Source organism: Rattus rattus, chromosome 2 (assembly GCF_011064425.1).
Source record: "Rattus rattus isolate New Zealand chromosome 2, Rrattus_CSIRO_v1, whole genome shotgun sequence".
Lineage (NCBI taxonomy): Eukaryota > Metazoa > Chordata > Mammalia > Rodentia > Muridae > Rattus > Rattus rattus.
The window spans coordinates 71685266-71702413 of NC_046155.1; positions in this window are offsets into that span (position 1 = coordinate 71685266).

Consider the following 17148-nt stretch of genomic DNA (forward strand, 5'->3'; position numbering starts at 1 on the left):
GTACGTGTCTGTAATCCTAGCACTCAGGAGGCAGAAGCAGGTAGATCTCTGATTTTGAGGCCAGCCTGGTCTACAAATCAAGTTCTAAAACAGAAACATTTTGGTATATATTCTTTCAAGCTTATTTTCTACCATATATGTATATATGTGTATGTATACATAGATGCACTTAAACATACACTTTTTTCCTTAAAGAAAAGTGAAATCATGGCACAAATATGGTCTCATGCTTTTTCAACATTTTACTTTGAGTGTATTAAAGTAGAATGGTCTTAGACTGGAGAGATGGCTCAGAAATTAAGAGCACTGACTCCTCTTCTGAGGTCCTGAATTCAGTTCCCAGCTAACACATAATTCTTCACAACCATCTATAATGAGATCTGGCACCCTCTTCTGGTGTGTAGGTATACATGCAGGCAGAATTCTGTATGCATAATAAATAAATAAATAAATAAATAAATAAATAAATAAATAACAAATCTTTAAAAGAAAATGAATGGTCTTAATGCTTCCATAGTATTCTAGTGTGCATTTGATCCTAATGCTTGCATAGAACCCCGGTATGTACTTAATTTTGGAGAAGAAGGCTTGTACCCCTGAGCCCTCTTTATGAGTAACAGGAATTATAATTAATAGCATTACCAGGTTTTTGGTTTTTTGCTACTAGTTGTTATTTGTTATTTTTTTCTTTTTAAGAAAACCCAAGCTTTGTTTTTAGAAGGTAAAATAACTAGCATTTTATATCCGTTATGCAAACTTGATAAACAATACAGAAGGAACGTTATTTATCTATCTGTGTGGTCCTAGGGATCAAACCCTACACATGCCAGGCAAACAATCTACCCTTAAGTTCCACAAAGAGGAAGGCCACCTCCAGCCTTGTGCGCTTATTAGCATGTAATTAGTGTGAGCGCTGTAGTTGTTACTGCAACAAGTTACCTGGGTGAAAGAAAAGGCTTTACAATATTTATTCATTGACGGTTGCATGCATGTCTGTAATGTACTGTGAGTATATTCATCCCTTTGCCCTTTTGTATTGACCCTTTGCAGTATTTGGGGCTTAGACTCTCCGTGTCCCCCTGGGAATTCTATACAGTATTGAAAGCCATAACTTCACTGTGCTTAGAAGGTGAGGCCCATGGCAGGTCATCAGATCACAAGGGCAAAAGTCTTTTAAGTTTATCTGGTTCCCCTGTAAAGCCCTATCTCCCATCACAGGAAGATAAAGCAAGCTAGCATTTATAACTAGATAGTGTGTTCTTGTCAGAAACAAAGTCTCCTACACCATGATCTTAAACTTCCCAAGAAGTTCCTCCAGAACTCAACAATGAATTCCTTTTGTCCAACACCCCCAATCTGTGCCTTGTCATAATAGCCCCAACAGGCACCTGCTAGCATTATCTGCCCCCACCAGTCCCCAGCTGTCTTTGCCTCTTTATCCAAAGCTTCAGAAAAATAAGCTTTGAAAGATTATTGTCTCTCTTTTCATTGTTTATTTTTTCTACTGTGTTTTAAGTTTGTATGTCCAACAGAATGCTTTAACTTAAGGCTTAAGTTTATTTTAAAGCATTAAGGTTCTGAATTCTTTCAAAAATCTAAAGTCTTTAAGTGACATTTACAGAAATGAATGAGTAACCGTGCTATTCTTGTTAAGTTCAACTTTGGAGTTTAGTACATTGAGATGTACTGTATTGAGATGTAACCTGAGTGAAATTGCACCTTTCTATCCAGTCAGTTGCTAGAACATCTTTGCTCCCATTTAGAACTGTTGTCTGTGTTAGCTATTCCAGTGAGACCCAGAGCTAAAGTCACCAGATATACTGTCTCTCAAATTATGAGATTTAAAATATTGTTAAAAAATTTTGGTGAATTTCACTTCATGCCCCCAAGTCTCATTCATTTCCCAGGCCTTCCATGTCTGCCCTCCACCCTTGTAAATACTTCCCCCAATTAAATGTTGTCTTTCCTAAGACTTGCTTTTTTTTTTTTTTTTTTTTTTTTTTTTGGTTCTTTTTTCGGAGCTGGGGACCGAACCCAGGGCCTTGCTTCCTAGGCAAGCGCTCTACCACTGAGCTAAATCCCCAACCCCTAAGACTTGCTTTTGTATGGTGTCTGTTCACAGCAGTAAAACCCTAACTAAGACACATCCCACCATGGAAGCTAGTGTGTCATGGTGTGTTCCACAGTATACCATAGGCATATATTTTTCACATCCTGCTTTAATAAGGGTTCAACCTCTCTACTAGTCTACCACCCTCTGGAGGTAGTGAAGAGAAAGTGTATTAAGATATAGGGAAAGTAGACTTGCTTAGAAATAGTTCTTTGGGGGCAAGTCCAATCTTCATTATTCTCAGTCCAGTCCACTAACAAACACCAAACATGAACCAGCAGCTGCACCCCAGTTCATTCAGCAGACACCACACAGGAATCAACAAGGGTAGTTCAATCCAGAAGAAACCAGGAGGCTCATCAGTCAGTGCGAGTAGTGACAGCCACAGGAACCTCACAAGTTCTTTGGTGAATTTCTCTCTATGATGTCCCCATAAGCAAAGCTCAGCAGCATAGTGTAAGGAGAACCAATACATGTGTGTCGTCAGCAAAGACTAGTGAGGCAGGGCAAAGCAAACCAGTGTTCAAGCTCACACTGTCTGTGGGGTCATATTTATATTCTTTCTAAAAGCCACATGTCCTTTCAGGTGTCTGCTTTAGCAAAATGTTCTTTCTTCTGTCTGTCCCAGCAAAACAACATTATAACCTGAGTCTCCAAAGAAATCAGCAATTTCCATTTTAGTATACCCTTTTGTTTAAATATCTTTACTTGGTAATGTTCTTTGCCGTGAGTCACTGGTCTGGTTCAAAGCCTCTGACTTCAGCAACGTTATCAGTACTGGACCCTCACTGAGACCCTCGTGCTTTCCTGCTGTTGCTCAGAGTTAGAGATCGGCTTTGGCTCTGTAGGACCAACCCTTTCACTCAACTCCAGCAGCTCATAAGCTGGTAGATGTTGGGATAGACCAGCTCAAAGCCCAGGATTGGGGCCTGCATGGTAGCTGAGTTTAGCCTGCCAGCTCTCCTGTAGTGCCCAGGTGAGGGTTGGGGACAGCTCTCCTGAGTGGCTGGTGAGGGGCTGGGCCAGCTCATTCCAGTGTTCAGCATGGCCTCAGGAGCAGGGCAGACCAGAGACAACTATGTGGGCCTTGATGGTAACAGTGGTCTCAGATATAAACACAGACTACACCTGCAACAGGACCATGGACCCAGAAATGGCCTTTAGCAGCAGTACAGGCATGGATATCACCAGGGCCTCAGGTGGCAGCACAGGCTACTCAGATCAGTTTTCCCCCTGGCATCAGCATGTCCCCTGGCCTTCAACATAGTCTCAGGCAGCAGCCCAGACCACAGATATCCGAGTGCCCTTTGGTGGCAATATGGGCTACAGACATCAACATAGACCCCCCTGGTTGCCATAGAGCCATAAGCCCAGCCATGGCCCTTGGCGGCATCTAGGGCCTGGGTGTCACTGTGCCCTCAGGCTCATGCGCCTGCTCCTCAGACCCACCTGTCCCTCACCAGTATTGCATCTCCAGTTCCACTCGCTCCACAGTGCACAAACCACTGGGCTTCCCACTTTCTCCTTTCTCTCTACTGCACAGTCCATCTCCCCCTCTCTTCATCACATGTTCACCCATCACAGCAGCACCTGCCTCAGGACTGGGGCAGGCACTTGGATCAAATTTCTGAGTTTTAAGAAAAGCATGTATTATTATAAGAGAGGGAGGGGCATGTGAGAGCACAAGAGAAAGCGGACATATGCGTAAGTTTGGGCTCTTGTACCGTGGGGTTGGGGGGCAGAGACAGCTTTCGGGAGGCCAGTCTATCTTTCCACCTTTTTTATGAGGCAGTCTTTGTTTCTGCCCTGCTGAGTATTGGAGGCTTTGGGGCAAGCCTGCTGCCTCTGCTTTCCGTCTCTCTAGGGTTACTGGAGTCACAGAGGTGTACCTCCAAATCTGCCCTTTACTAAGGTTCTGGAGTTGAGTTCAGCTCCTTGTGTTTGTACAGCAAGCACTTCCAGCCACTAATCCATCTTGTTACCCCCAAGATGCTGGGTTTTTTAGAGCAGCAGAACAGCCTGGTTTTCTCCACAGCTCCTTACTTGCAGTGTGAAGATTGACTGCCGAGTGAATGTTTCCAGCATGGGTCTAGCTAACCACTGGACAGAGCATTTGTGGTGACGCCCAGGAGGGAGTGCTGTATCCTCCACAGAGACAGAGGCATCCTTCACTTGTCTGGCCTGCGTAGAGCAGACTCTTTGTGACTAGCACAAATATTTTCTTGTTTAAGGATCAAAGGGCCATTAAAGTTTGATTAAATGCAGTAAGAGAAAATAGCTTGAAATTTTTATTTTACTGCTGCAGGCTTTAGGCATTCACTGCAAGAAAGGGCATAAATGGACTCTTGTATGATTAGACTGCATGGCTTAAGACTGAATTTTCTCTGAATTTTAATTTGTCAGTCTGAGCCAGGGTTTTAAAATCACTTAACGTAGGCCTTTTTAAAAAAAAAAAAAAATTAGCGTTAGATGAGAACTCATGAATTCTTCATGAGGTTCAATTCATCACACTTTGTTAATTCACTACTCAGTAAGCCTGAATAGCATCTCAACTAAGGGAGCTTTTTGACCATGAAACAAGAAAAACATCTCAGTCATACATACACAGAGTCCACGTGCCTGTCTACTGTCTTCTCAGACGTGGAGAGATGGCCAGACTGAAGAGTTATTTTACTAACCTCTGAGTCTGCGTGTGCGTGTGCATGTGCGTGTTTGTGTGGTGTGTGTGCATGTCTGTGTGGTGTGTGTGCATGCATGTGTAGAGGTGTTCAGAGGCTAGAAGAGGATATTGAGTGTCCTGATTTTTTACCATTCTTCTCACTCCTTTTGAGACAGGATCTCTCACTGAGTCAGGCGATGTCACAGCTACACTGTATGTGACCTGTAGTCTCTGGACTCCATGGGATTGTCTCTGTTTCCTGGTATCACAGCTGTATCAGGATTTACAGGGAAGCAATGTACAGAGATGGGACTTTTTAAGAGAAAAGCTTGAATTGCTCAGAATGTTTACACACCAGTCCTATGTATTTCTATTTTAAAATATTTCATCTTGTTCAGTCTCTCACAGCTCCAGCTCCAGGATGTCCAGCTCCCTTTCTGGACTCCTAGGGCACCCATATACACAACTTCACATACCTACACACAGACAACACATGCTTACACATAATTTTGTAATTAATTAAATGAATGTATTTTTCTTACATTTCCTTCCAGGCTTTTAGAGGTTCTAATTAATGTGCTTATTTTAATCAAGTACAAAAGTCTTTGTAAATTTATCGATAGTTCTGTGATACAGTAATAAAAATAATTTCCAGTCTCTCCAAAAAAGTTCCCCCCAAATCTAGAGGTCGGACTTTGCAAAAGAGAAGTGGAAAAACCCTCCTACACTCCTGTTCCCTCTGAACTGTTTAATATGCAACTGCTTGATCGCTCATCACTTAGCCAACGCAGAAGGCAGAGTGGGAGGAGTGCAGCCCTGCCTTTTAAAGAATCCTATATTTGTTGTATTTTTAGTAATTCTTGTGCTGTGTGTGTGTGTGTGTGTGTGTGTGTGTGTGTGTGTGTGTGTGTGTGTGTGTGTGTGTCCTGCTCTATTGCTGTTCCTCGTTCCATTGAGACTGGGTCTTTTACTGAGCTTGAACTATACTGGTGCCCAGCATCCCAGGGGCCAGCATCCCAGGAGCCAGCATGCTAGGGGCCAGCATCCTAGGCCAGGGGCCAGCATCCCAGGCCAGGGGCCAGCATGCCAGGCATCCTTCTGTCTTTAACCTCCACAGCACTGGTATTGTGGACATGTGGCAGCACTGTGATTCTTACATGCTTACTGAACATTTAAACTCAGGACCTTATGCCTGCATAGCGAACACACTATCCCAGTCTATCTTCCCAGCATTCATTTACTGATGACTAGTCTTCCTCTCCTGCTTCTAACCCTGACTGCATGGATGTCCTCAACACAGAGATCTTAGGGAATTTCAGTGGGAGCATGCTTTTCGGATGTGAGGGTTGGCTTGATTTTGCCAGATGTTGTTTGCAGTTCCCTGAGCAGAGCTGTTGATGGTGGGACATTGCTAGCAGCAACCAGAGGTGACTGCTGACTGTGCAGCATGAAGGGCTCCATCTCCAGAGAGGAAGAGTGGCTGTCGCTGCCCTGCTTCTCTGTCTGTTCTTGAGAGGCACACAGTGGTGTTTTCACAAAATTTTATTATCTTAGAAAGAAGGCCAGCAGAACAACCAGAGTGTGGCTAAGGCGTCAGCTTCTACAGTAGCTAGTGGCTATGCTTGAAGCAATGCTTCCGATAACCCACTTCAGGTAGAAAAAGTTGGGAAATAAAGGAATCTGATTGAGAGGGAATATCTGGAGCGCAAATAGCTTCATTATAAAGGTGGGTGGTGGGTTGGGGATTTGGCTCAGTGGTAGAGCGCTTGCCTAGCAAGCGCAAGGCCCTGGGTTCGGTCCCAGCTCCGAAAAAAAGAAAAAAATAAATAAAGGTGGGTGGTTTGGTTTTGGTTTGGCTTGGGTTTTTTCCTATTACCTGGTTTATATTCTATTACCTGGTTTGTTTTCTAAGCCATTTTGGTGTGGATTATTTAAGTATGATCAGTAAATGATTTGTATCTGTATCTGCATCATCTGTATCTGTCTCGTCTTTGTCTCTATCATCTGTAACTGTCTCCGTACCATCTGTCTCTGAGTCATGCTTCTCTAGCCATTGCACCATCTGGAGCATTGATCATCTCATAAAGAGGGGCTAAGAGCATAGCACAGACCTGTGCTGTTGTGGGGAATTGAGGATCCCTCTTGGCATTCTAGACTAACTAGTGACTTCCAGGTCAGCGAGAGACCTTGTCTCAAAACACAAAGTGGGTAGCCATTGAGGAAGATACCTGAAGTTGACCTCTGGCCTCTGTACACACACACACACACACACACACACACACACACACACACACACACACACACACACACACACACACACACACACACAATTGAAAACAAAATGACCTTTTACTGAGTAAAATGTGTAAATAACTAAGGCTCACTGGAGTGCTTTACCCAAAGGACTGTGGAGTAGGCCTCTGGTGGAGGGGAAGGAGCGTGGGTTTGGTGGAAATGTTTCTCGTGGAAATGTGAACGTGAACAACCGGACGTGACAAGCTCATGGATAGACACACAGCATGCCTGGCCACCCACTGCTCTGTGTACAAAAGCACCACCCCGCTGTACATGATACTGTGGATACCCGTGGATGGGAGGCCGGGCAGCCATGCCTTCTGATTAAGGCAAGAGCAAAGACTGGAAAAGTCACATCAGGAATAGCAGGGGAGCCTGGACTGGCGATTTGCTCAGCAGGGAAAGGCTCTTGCCTCCAAGGCTGGTGATCAGAATTTGTTCCCTGGGACACACATAGTGGAGAAAACTCAGCTCCTGCAAGGTCCTCTGACATTCACACGTACACGGTGACACATGTGGACATGCACGTGCAAACACTAAAAGTAAATAAAAGTGGAATAACAGCCAGGCAGCAGTGGTGAGGCCAGTCTGGTCTCATAGAGTGAGTTCCAGGACAGCTAGGGCTATACAGAGGGACCCCGTTGCAAAAAACAAAAAACAAAAAAACAAAAAAAAGCCATTTGGCTGAAAAAGGCTCAAAGCCCCTCCCCACCTGGGCTTCATTCAACAATCAGAGCATGCTCAGGCTTTTTATTCTTTTGCAGGAAAGGTTGAAACTCTTCCAGACCTGGCCTTCATCTAATGAACAGAGCGTATGGACAGTGCATGCTCTGTCACATCGGGGTGGGGTGGGAGCTGAAGTGTCTGCAAAGGGCCGTGCTTCTGGAGCTTTCCCCGGAGCTCACTAGCCCTCTCCTTGCCTTGGGAGTGTTTTCCTTTCCTTAGTAACCCACTTTTCCTTTGGACAGCCTCGTTCTTTCCCTGAAGCCCTCTCTTCCACCATGCATCCCTCTCCAGTGCTTGGGTGTGCAGTTGTCTTGGGCCCTAGCACAAATAGGCCTGACTTTCTTACTACTCTTCTCCCTCTCCCCTCCTGCAACTGGCTTATGCTGTTGCCTTTTCTCTCGCACTCTAATAAAGCGTCCTTAGTAGTAGAACGTGGTTGTGTTACTGGGGCATTCAGGGTTCCCTTTTGTGTAGTCAGTTTTACCATTTCTGTCATGTGGGTCCTGGGGGTTTTACACTCAGGCCATCAGGTTTGGTAGCAAGTGTAACCACTGGCTTTGCACCTGCTCCCCAGTTCCCAAATAACGACTTGGAGGCTATTTATGTATGATTAAGTGCCCAGGCCGTGAGCTTGGGCTTGTTCCCTGACTAGCCGGTAACTTCTGTCACCTGCTTATTCTGTTCTATGTGTGACACGTGGATGGCTGCTTCTTTTCTGCTTCAAACATCTGTCTCCTCCACGTCCAGGCGGTGAACCTCCTGTGTCTGACTCCCAGAATTCCTCTCTCTCTCTGCTGGGTGTTCCACCTTCTAATCCTGCCTCTGCTCATTGGCTATCAGATTTTTATCGACAGGGGATCCTTTCAGTCAGTATGTGAGAGATTCTGTAAGCAAGTGCGTATTACTGAGCTATCTCAACCACCCTCAAAAAAATTTATTATTTTATGTGTATGGGTGGTGTATATATATATATATACATATATATATATTCATAAATAATGTTAAATAACATAATATATCACGTGATATATATAATATATATCATATTGTGTCATATATACACATATACATATAATGTATATGTCACACGAGTGTCTGGTGCCCCCTGAGGTCAGAAGCAGCCATTAGCTTTCCCTGTGACTAGAGTTACACATTTGTCATCTGCCATGTGGGTGTTAGGAATTAAGAGCAGTAAGTACTCTTAACCAACGAGCCATTACTCTGTCCCCCAGCCCCTTAAAATTCTTTTTTGAGGCTGCATCTCTTGTAGCCCAGCTGGCCTTGAACTTGATATCCAAGAAGGGTGGCCCTTAAGTTTCTTCTGCCTCTACTTCCCCAGTGATGGGGCTTCAGATCCACACACCTCATTTGTGTTTCGCTGTGCTGCTGATCAGGGCTTTGTGTGCACTCCACTGTCTGAGCTATACCCCCTTAGGCCCTAAATGAAGTCTTAAAATTTTTATTTTTTTATGACTATGTGCGTGTGAGAGAGTGTATTTTCACCTTGTGCACACAATGCCCATGAAGCCAGGAGAGGGCATCAAACATCCTGGAACTGAAGTTAAAGCTGATGGCTTCAAGCCACCAAATGTGGGTGCTGGGAAGTGACCCCAGCTCCCCTGCAAGTGCAGCACGTGCTGTTAACCACGGACCCATTCCTCCAACCGTTTCACAAAAACTAAAGTGTTAAGCCTGTCGTTATTCCAATGTTTGGGGCCTTAACCATCTCAAACGGCCCTTGAGCACATGGTCCTTTCAAGCTATTTCAGGCTAATCAGATAGCTAACATTGCTGAGCTGTCCAGGAAATGGTTAAAAACGCATTCACTATAACCTCAGAAACACCCAGTGCCATTTAAACATTGCCATTCAGAGTCATTTGAGAAATAAGAAGCTTCTGTTACTGGATAATTACAGTTATCTGCAAGTTCACAAGACTGAAGCAGGTCTCGGAGATCATGTAATTAGGATCCATTTCAAATAGCCCTTCACAAAGAACAGACCAGTGTTAGAATGGTAAGCACTTACTGATGGCTGTCTTTCCCTAATAGAACACGCATAAACAATTATTCACAGGAGCCCAGGCAGCGCCTTCCTCTCGGGGCACCTCGGCATGGATCCCTGTGGCATAATGGGTCGGGGAGGATAAAATGAGCTTAAGGCCTCATACACTTATGCATATTTTTGTTTGTTTTGTTGGAGACAAAACCAGCCAACGGGCCGTCTGGAAAATCAGCCCCATTTCATGGGCTGTGGGATTGCCTTGCTCAGCAGGTTGCTATATTCGAACTGAAAATGCCTGCGACTGTTTCCAGCTCGCCCCCGACTGTTCTTGCTTTCTTCCCTTTTCTGTATTATTCATCCGCAGGCAGGCGTATTCCGGAGGAGGCGTTGCAGCTTGAGATTAGCGTTTCACTGAACCACCCAGGTTAGCCGAAAGCTGTATTAACTAGGTCGGGAAACCAGACGCATGCTTTTGGGATTGGAGGAGTGTCGTTGTGTAGTTCCATAGATGGCTGCTTAAATGGGCAGCCGAGGATGATCCTGGGAAAACGGGTTTGTAACGGGTGTCCCCAAAGACTGCTTCTGTATTTAAAAGCCCCGTTTTCTGTAGCTTCGTTTGAGGTGAAGTCAGCTACGTGCTGCGCTGGGCATCCAGCCTCTGGGGCAACGGGCCATCGGCCTTGGCAGCAATGCTCTGCTCACAGGGGCACATGCTGCTCACCAGCTCCCCATGGGAGCTGAGCTAGAGATCTGTCAGCGGCCACTGTCCAGCAGAGAGGAGCAGTGTCTTCCAGCATCAACAGGATGAGCTGCTGCGGGGGAAAGGCTTTCTGCCATCTTCTTCATTGTTCAGACAGGTCCTCACTCAGTTGACATTGGGTACAGAGTGAAGATTTTACTCTCTGCTCTTTCCCTTACATTTCCCCCAAAGCCACCAGGGGGCAGAAGGAGCTCCCTTGTTTGCTTTCTTTTTTCCCCCCTGACTTCTGACTGTCCATGCAAATAAGCACCTTTCGGTGGGTCTCACTGGGTCCCACCAAATATTAATAAAAATATTAATTTTGATTCCCATGGCTTGGCTTGGCTTTCTTCAGACTTGGGTAGGTCTGAACGCATTCCTCTGCAGCTCAGGACTCTGGGATGAGGAATCTTCTTCAGTGGAGCGGAGCAGTCGTTACTGCTGGTCACGATTCTGTTGCCATCCCTTGTGGCATGCAGTGACATCCTCATTTCTGGTGCCCTCTGTACTTCAGCCTTGCTGGGTTAGGGCAGCCTGACCCCTTGGGATATGGATTTCAGTCGTCAGCTCTCAATCATTCTCCAACCACAGTATACAGGTGCCACGGGGTTACCAGCACACCCTCTGTACCTCAGCAAGTCCTTACCATGTTTCCAGTGGGGATGAAGCCACCCACCCTGGCAGGCTTATCTTTCATTCTTGCACCCCATAATATCCATCCCAGCTGTCTCTCTCCACTCTGTCTTTCTTGATCCTCACTGAAGCATTTCCTCAGCCACCGGGCCTGCATTTCTTCCAGCTCCACGAGTTCAAATCTCTGACGCCTACATCAGGCCTTTTCAGAAGCACCCCATTGTCTGCACTACCAAAACCCCTCCTTCCGTGGTCATTTCTTAGAGAGTCTAGGAAGTCAACATCACAGCTGGCACCACGGGAACGTTGCCTGTGAGTGTCTGTCACATGAGCGCAAGGCTGGGCTCATTTGGGAATCCTGTGCGTCATGTGAGTGCCAACATCCCAACATCCAAAATGCAGACTGGGTTTGCTCTCCCCTGACACAGCACTGGGGAATGTCTAGGAAGCATTCCCAAGAAGCGAGACCAAACTACACCACATTGAATTTCATAGGCTCTTCACGCATTAAGAATATCGGAAACACCCATAAAGGGAAATTGTAAATTTAAGGCATATAAAGGAATTTTACTTTATAACCCTAGGGAAGTACCAATCTGTTTGCTTTCAGTTGTGCAGTTACTAAGGATCATCTCCAAGGGGCGTGTCCTTTGTTCTGCCTGCTTGTGTGGTCACTCGAAGCCAGTAGGCGGATAGGTGAGCGGGAGGTCAGTAGGTACGCAGGCGGCATGTGTCCACGCTGAGGGAGGGACCTCCATGTTTATCTGCTTGTCTAGGTGGTAGCAAGAGAAGGGACCAGACACAAGCTCCTACAAACAAAAGTGGACAAACCCCTGAGCAGGGTAGGGTACATATGAAGAGGGCATTTGGTTGTTGGTAGAACAATTGCTTTACATAATGAATTCCTGGCCTAATGAGTGTGGAAATCGGTACTTGTGAGCAGGCCTGTTTCAGGTTTGGTCTTCACTTCCACTACTACCATCACCATCACCAACAAAACATGCTTAAAAGGGATTAGCATAATCTCCACCTAATTTGGATGTTTTCTTCTTAAGTTCATGTTCATGAGAGCCAAGACATTCTAGCGGTGACGTCAAAGCTATTGGAGCTCTTGCTGACCACACTTTGCCCTGAGACAAGCCACTGACATCAACTGGAGATGTGGGCGGGAGGGAGGGAGGGAGAGAGAGAGAGAGGGAAATCTTGCTGGTCAGCCCCAACAGATGCAGAAGACAGCTTCAAACCTCCTGAGGGATTTTCATCCGATTCCACTTTCCCTCGGAACTTCTCAATGTCCTGCGATTCCTTGCTAATGTCTGGGACTGGGTGCTAAACAGTAACTGGCCGTTTCATTACTGTGTTGGTTAACTTACCCTAAAGTTCCATGGCCTCTTTGCGATTCTTGCAGGAATGCCACTTTGCTTGCTACTGAGACATTCAGGAGCAGGCCTGAGATGCCCCGTTCACTTCATTTGAGAGTTTGAGCACAGAGAGGAGTCCACATCATCCAGTAAAGGTGCATGTCGTTTCCAGTTGTCCTGCAAGAAGGATGTGGTCCTAGGGCACATGATGGACAGACAGACCTGACACTAATCCAATACATCTTTCTGATGCAAACTGACACCTCTCCTAGGCTGGAGTCTGTCAACCTTGTTCTTCATAAGCACTGTGATCTAAGTACACATGCCAACTCTATCCATCCATTTCTTTTTTTAAAAAAACTTAGTATATCTATTTATTTATTTGTGGTCCCTCTTTTTTATGTTTTAACTTTGTTTTTTACTACTGATGTGAGATGGAGTTTTGCTGTGTAGACCAGGCTTTTCTCAAGACTCAGAAGTTCAGGATATTAGCTTCCCGAACAGCTGGTGGTGACAGGTGCATATCACCAGGCCCGGCTGGCATTCACTTCCTTATTGACACATTCACCAACAACTGTCTGAGGCAGATGTCGCCTTTGCCACTGGGGTAAGCAAGACTGATTAGTGTGACATACTGGGGAACCCAGACCTCTTACAGTGAAGGCGTGCACAAGCAACACTGCCAGCTGGTGCTCGTAGCGTGGAAGGTGCTCTAGGTAGGGTGACCTGGAGGGCCTTGTTGAAGTAATGTCAGTAAACATGTGCTGGGGGCTTGCAACCATGAGTCCATCAATGCCAGGAGTCACTGGACATGCAGGGATACAGTGGCCACCACGACTGCCCTTTAGAAGTTCCCGGTCTCAGAGGATGGACTCAAGACCATGAGATGGGTTGCGAATGAGTCTTAGAGTCCAGGTGAGATCTTTGTATCCTCAGGAAAGCATAGAGGGACCCTGAGAGAGGAGCCCTTGGGCCTGAAGTTAATTTAGAGATGAAAGTGGGCAAGGCAATCCAGGCAGAAGGAATGAGCCCCAGCCGTGCTGGAGGCAAAAGCCCCAGGCCTGGGCAGAGAGAAGAAAGCAGTGTGGTTTAGCTGGTGTGTAGCATAGTCTCCACGGAGGGTCAGTGTGTGCAGAACCACAGATGTAAGCAAATGGCGGCTGAGAACAATCAAACAGCCTCGATGGACCCCGAGGAGCTGCCATGATCTCCCATGCCCAAGAGGAGAAGACTCATTTCCAGGATAGCAAGCGCGGTTCTAATCCCAGGCCCTGGGGAGGGCTCAGGCAGAAGTGTTGTGAGTTTGAGACTTGTCCGAGTTTACAGAATTAGACCCTGTCCCAAAAGTCACAAGACAGTGCTGTGGAGACGGCTCAGTGGGGAAAGACATGGCCGTGGAAGCTGGGCATGGTAGCTCACATCTACAAGCCCAGAACTCCCGTGCTGAGATGGGAGGCAGAGGCAAGGGAATCCCTAAAGGTCGGTGGGCCAACTAGACTGTTGCAAACAAGATGGAGAGGAGAACCCATAGCTGAGGTTGACCTCTGACTCCCGCCTGCGACACACACACACACACACACACACACACACACACACACACACACACACACATCATGCATGCACAAAAGTGGGAGGGCCAAAAGGAAGGAGGGAAGGACGGAGGGAACAGGGGGAAAGAAACGGAGCCCACCACCAGAGTCACCAAGCCAGGTCAGTTTCCCCCATCAGCTGGAAACAATGTAGCCCTATCTCGCTTCCTTATTTGTTTGATACAGTCTCACTAGTAGACCATGCTTACCTGGCTGTTCCCACCGTCTAAGTGTTGGGATCCCAGGCATATGGTACGGCATCGAGCTTTGCTTTCGTTACTTTCTTTTTTAAATCATTTTTGTGTGTGAATAGGGGCACATGGCACAGCTATAGAGGTCAGAGGACAGCATTGAACGTCAGTCCTCACCTTCCACCTTTTGTTTGAGCCAGAATCCCTTGGTCCTTGAGCTTCTGGAAAGCCTCTTGTCTCTGTCTCTCATCTCTCCAGAGGAGCCCTGGAATTACAGACTGCCCTGCCTGTCTGGTCCAGCTTTACCAGTGGGATTCAAATTCAGGTCTTCATGTTACCCATTGAGCTGTCGCTATAAACTCTAGTGTCAGCGTCTCAGTCTTCCCCGACACTGCTTAAATCAGATCTCTCAAATCAGAGACTAAAATGGGCTCACCGAGTCTCTTCAGGACTGGTCTCTTCTCTCTAACACAGTAGAGATGCTTCAGGACTTCCTTCCTTAGGATTTGATGAGGTCATACCTTCCTCGACTGTTCATTGGCTCGCCACATTTCTTTCACTGACTTTGATTTTTATCCGGTAATTAGATGCTAACTTAAAATTTTAACCTCAATACACACAGGATGGCAACTTAAAAAAACTAAAAATCAGAAAAATTTTTTAAAGGTTTATTTATTTATTATATACATTGTAGCTATCTTCAGACATACCAGAAGAGGGCATCAGTTCTCATTACAGATGGTTGTAAGCCACCATGTGGTTGCTGGGATTTGAACTCAGGACCTTTGGAAGAGCAGTTGGTGCTCTTAATCACTGAGCCATCTCTCCAGCCCGAAAATGTTTTTTTTTTTTGTTGTTGTTGTTTTGTTTTGTTTTTTAAAGGAGGTGAAGAAATTGGCTGTGCACCACAGATAGGTGTGAGGAGTAGTGTGGATCCTTTGGAACACTGCTGACTGGCTGTTTCTCACAAAGTCAGAAGAGGTGTTACCTTGAGGTCAGGCAACTCGACTGTGAAAATGACCAGAAGAATCAAAGAAGGATCTGGAAGAATCACATGTTCAGGACAGCTCTGCCATTGTTAGCCAGGGAGTAACTGTGAACATGTCCATGACAGATGAGTGGGTAAGCCAATGTGGTCTATTCACACAGGGCGTCTTATGTACTCTTGAAAAGGAAGGAATCTGAAGCATTATATAATGAATGTTCCCCTGTGGACATTACGGTGACTGAAATGCACCAGACACGTGACAAAGTGCCTGCACCTATCTGAGTTGTCTAGGGTCCCTAGCAGAGGGGAGCACAGTGGTCCACTTGAACTGTTGTTCATTGGATACAGGGGCTCAGAGGTGCAAGGTGAAGAAAGAGTTCTGGACAGTGTTGATGTAACAATCCACATGCACTGAACACATCTGGACTGTGTGCTTAAAGATGGTTGCCATGGCAAAATTTATATTACATACATTTTATCACAATTTAAGTGACGCTGTGACTGTGCCATGCCACCTGAATCGTCTCTTTCTCTGTTTCGTAAAGTTGATAAATTTCAGTTCAGGTTGCTTATCTGCTCTCTGCTACGCCTGAGATATGAATTTTTCCATTATTTTTAAATATTTAATACCTTTACATGCACACACATATGCATACATGGTGTCCTAGAAGAAGACCCACGTTTAAACACAGAATTCATTTATGTCTGATGTATGCCCCGTTCACACAGCCTGAAGGTGATTCGAGACACTCGCCTTTTCTTTACTTACACTTTCAGTGTGCTTTCCCTTTGTCTGAGACCCATCGCTTGAGGTCAAGTGGGATCCCGTCAGCACTCAGAAAGTGTTGCATTTTCAATGTCATATTTGGGGATTAGAGGTGTCACTGTGTGTGTGTGTGTGTGTGTGTGAGAGAGAGAGAGGGGGGGGGGTTAACATGGAAGATGTGGCACTTACATAGAAGGGGAATAAACTCTAAAAAACTGTTTTTCCTAATAAAAAAAGGATAACTTCGATTTTATGTAGCAGACTCATAATAATTTTGGAGACTCTTCTAGACAAATCTAACTGTGATGTTATTCTGTCCTTAGTATGACCAAGAGGACATGTGAAGTCTAAGAGCATAGACTCTCAGGAAGGTAAATTTCAGAAGGCTGGAGACTCGTTCTAGGAGCCTGGATGGGGCCTCTGCCAGTTTATCAGAAGAGTTCCCACTCCATTTCAAAGAGAGAGAGAGAGGGGCAATAATGAGTGCCCAGGCCATTTTAAAAAATACAAAATTCCCCAAATGGCCTACTCTTCCAGACTCTATGGCTCCAACCAATGCTGTAAAAATAAAGATTAAACTGTACAGAGAATTTAGTGTGTTTTTCTCCCGATCACTGTTACTTTGCTTTGCTACTAAAAGTCACCAGGCATCGGGCCTGAGAGTGCTGCTGGCTCTGACCTTCAGTGCCACCTCTCACTGTGGATGCACAGGAACGTCTTCTTCCCAAGCTATGGGACGCTCTCCTCCCCCTAAATCACAGCTCTGCACTGCCCACAGGAAAGGGTGACCCGTGCTGTCCTTGGCTGACCCACTGTGGGAGCAGGCAGAGCTTGGTAGCCACACAGGGAGTACTCAGCTCTGGGCCGGCCGTGCCTGCCTCTCAGATCCCTCACCCCTTTGGCCACCTTGCACTTTCGCGTACTTTCTAGAATTGGGGAAAATTATAAGACAACTACAGAGAAACACTTCGTCTGTCTTTTAGGGATGAAACATGGGCATCGCGCACTGTCCAAGGGCACCTGACTTCTGCCTCTCTAATTCTGTCTTCTGTAGATTTCTTACTTGAGGTCAGGAGCTCTGTGTGCGT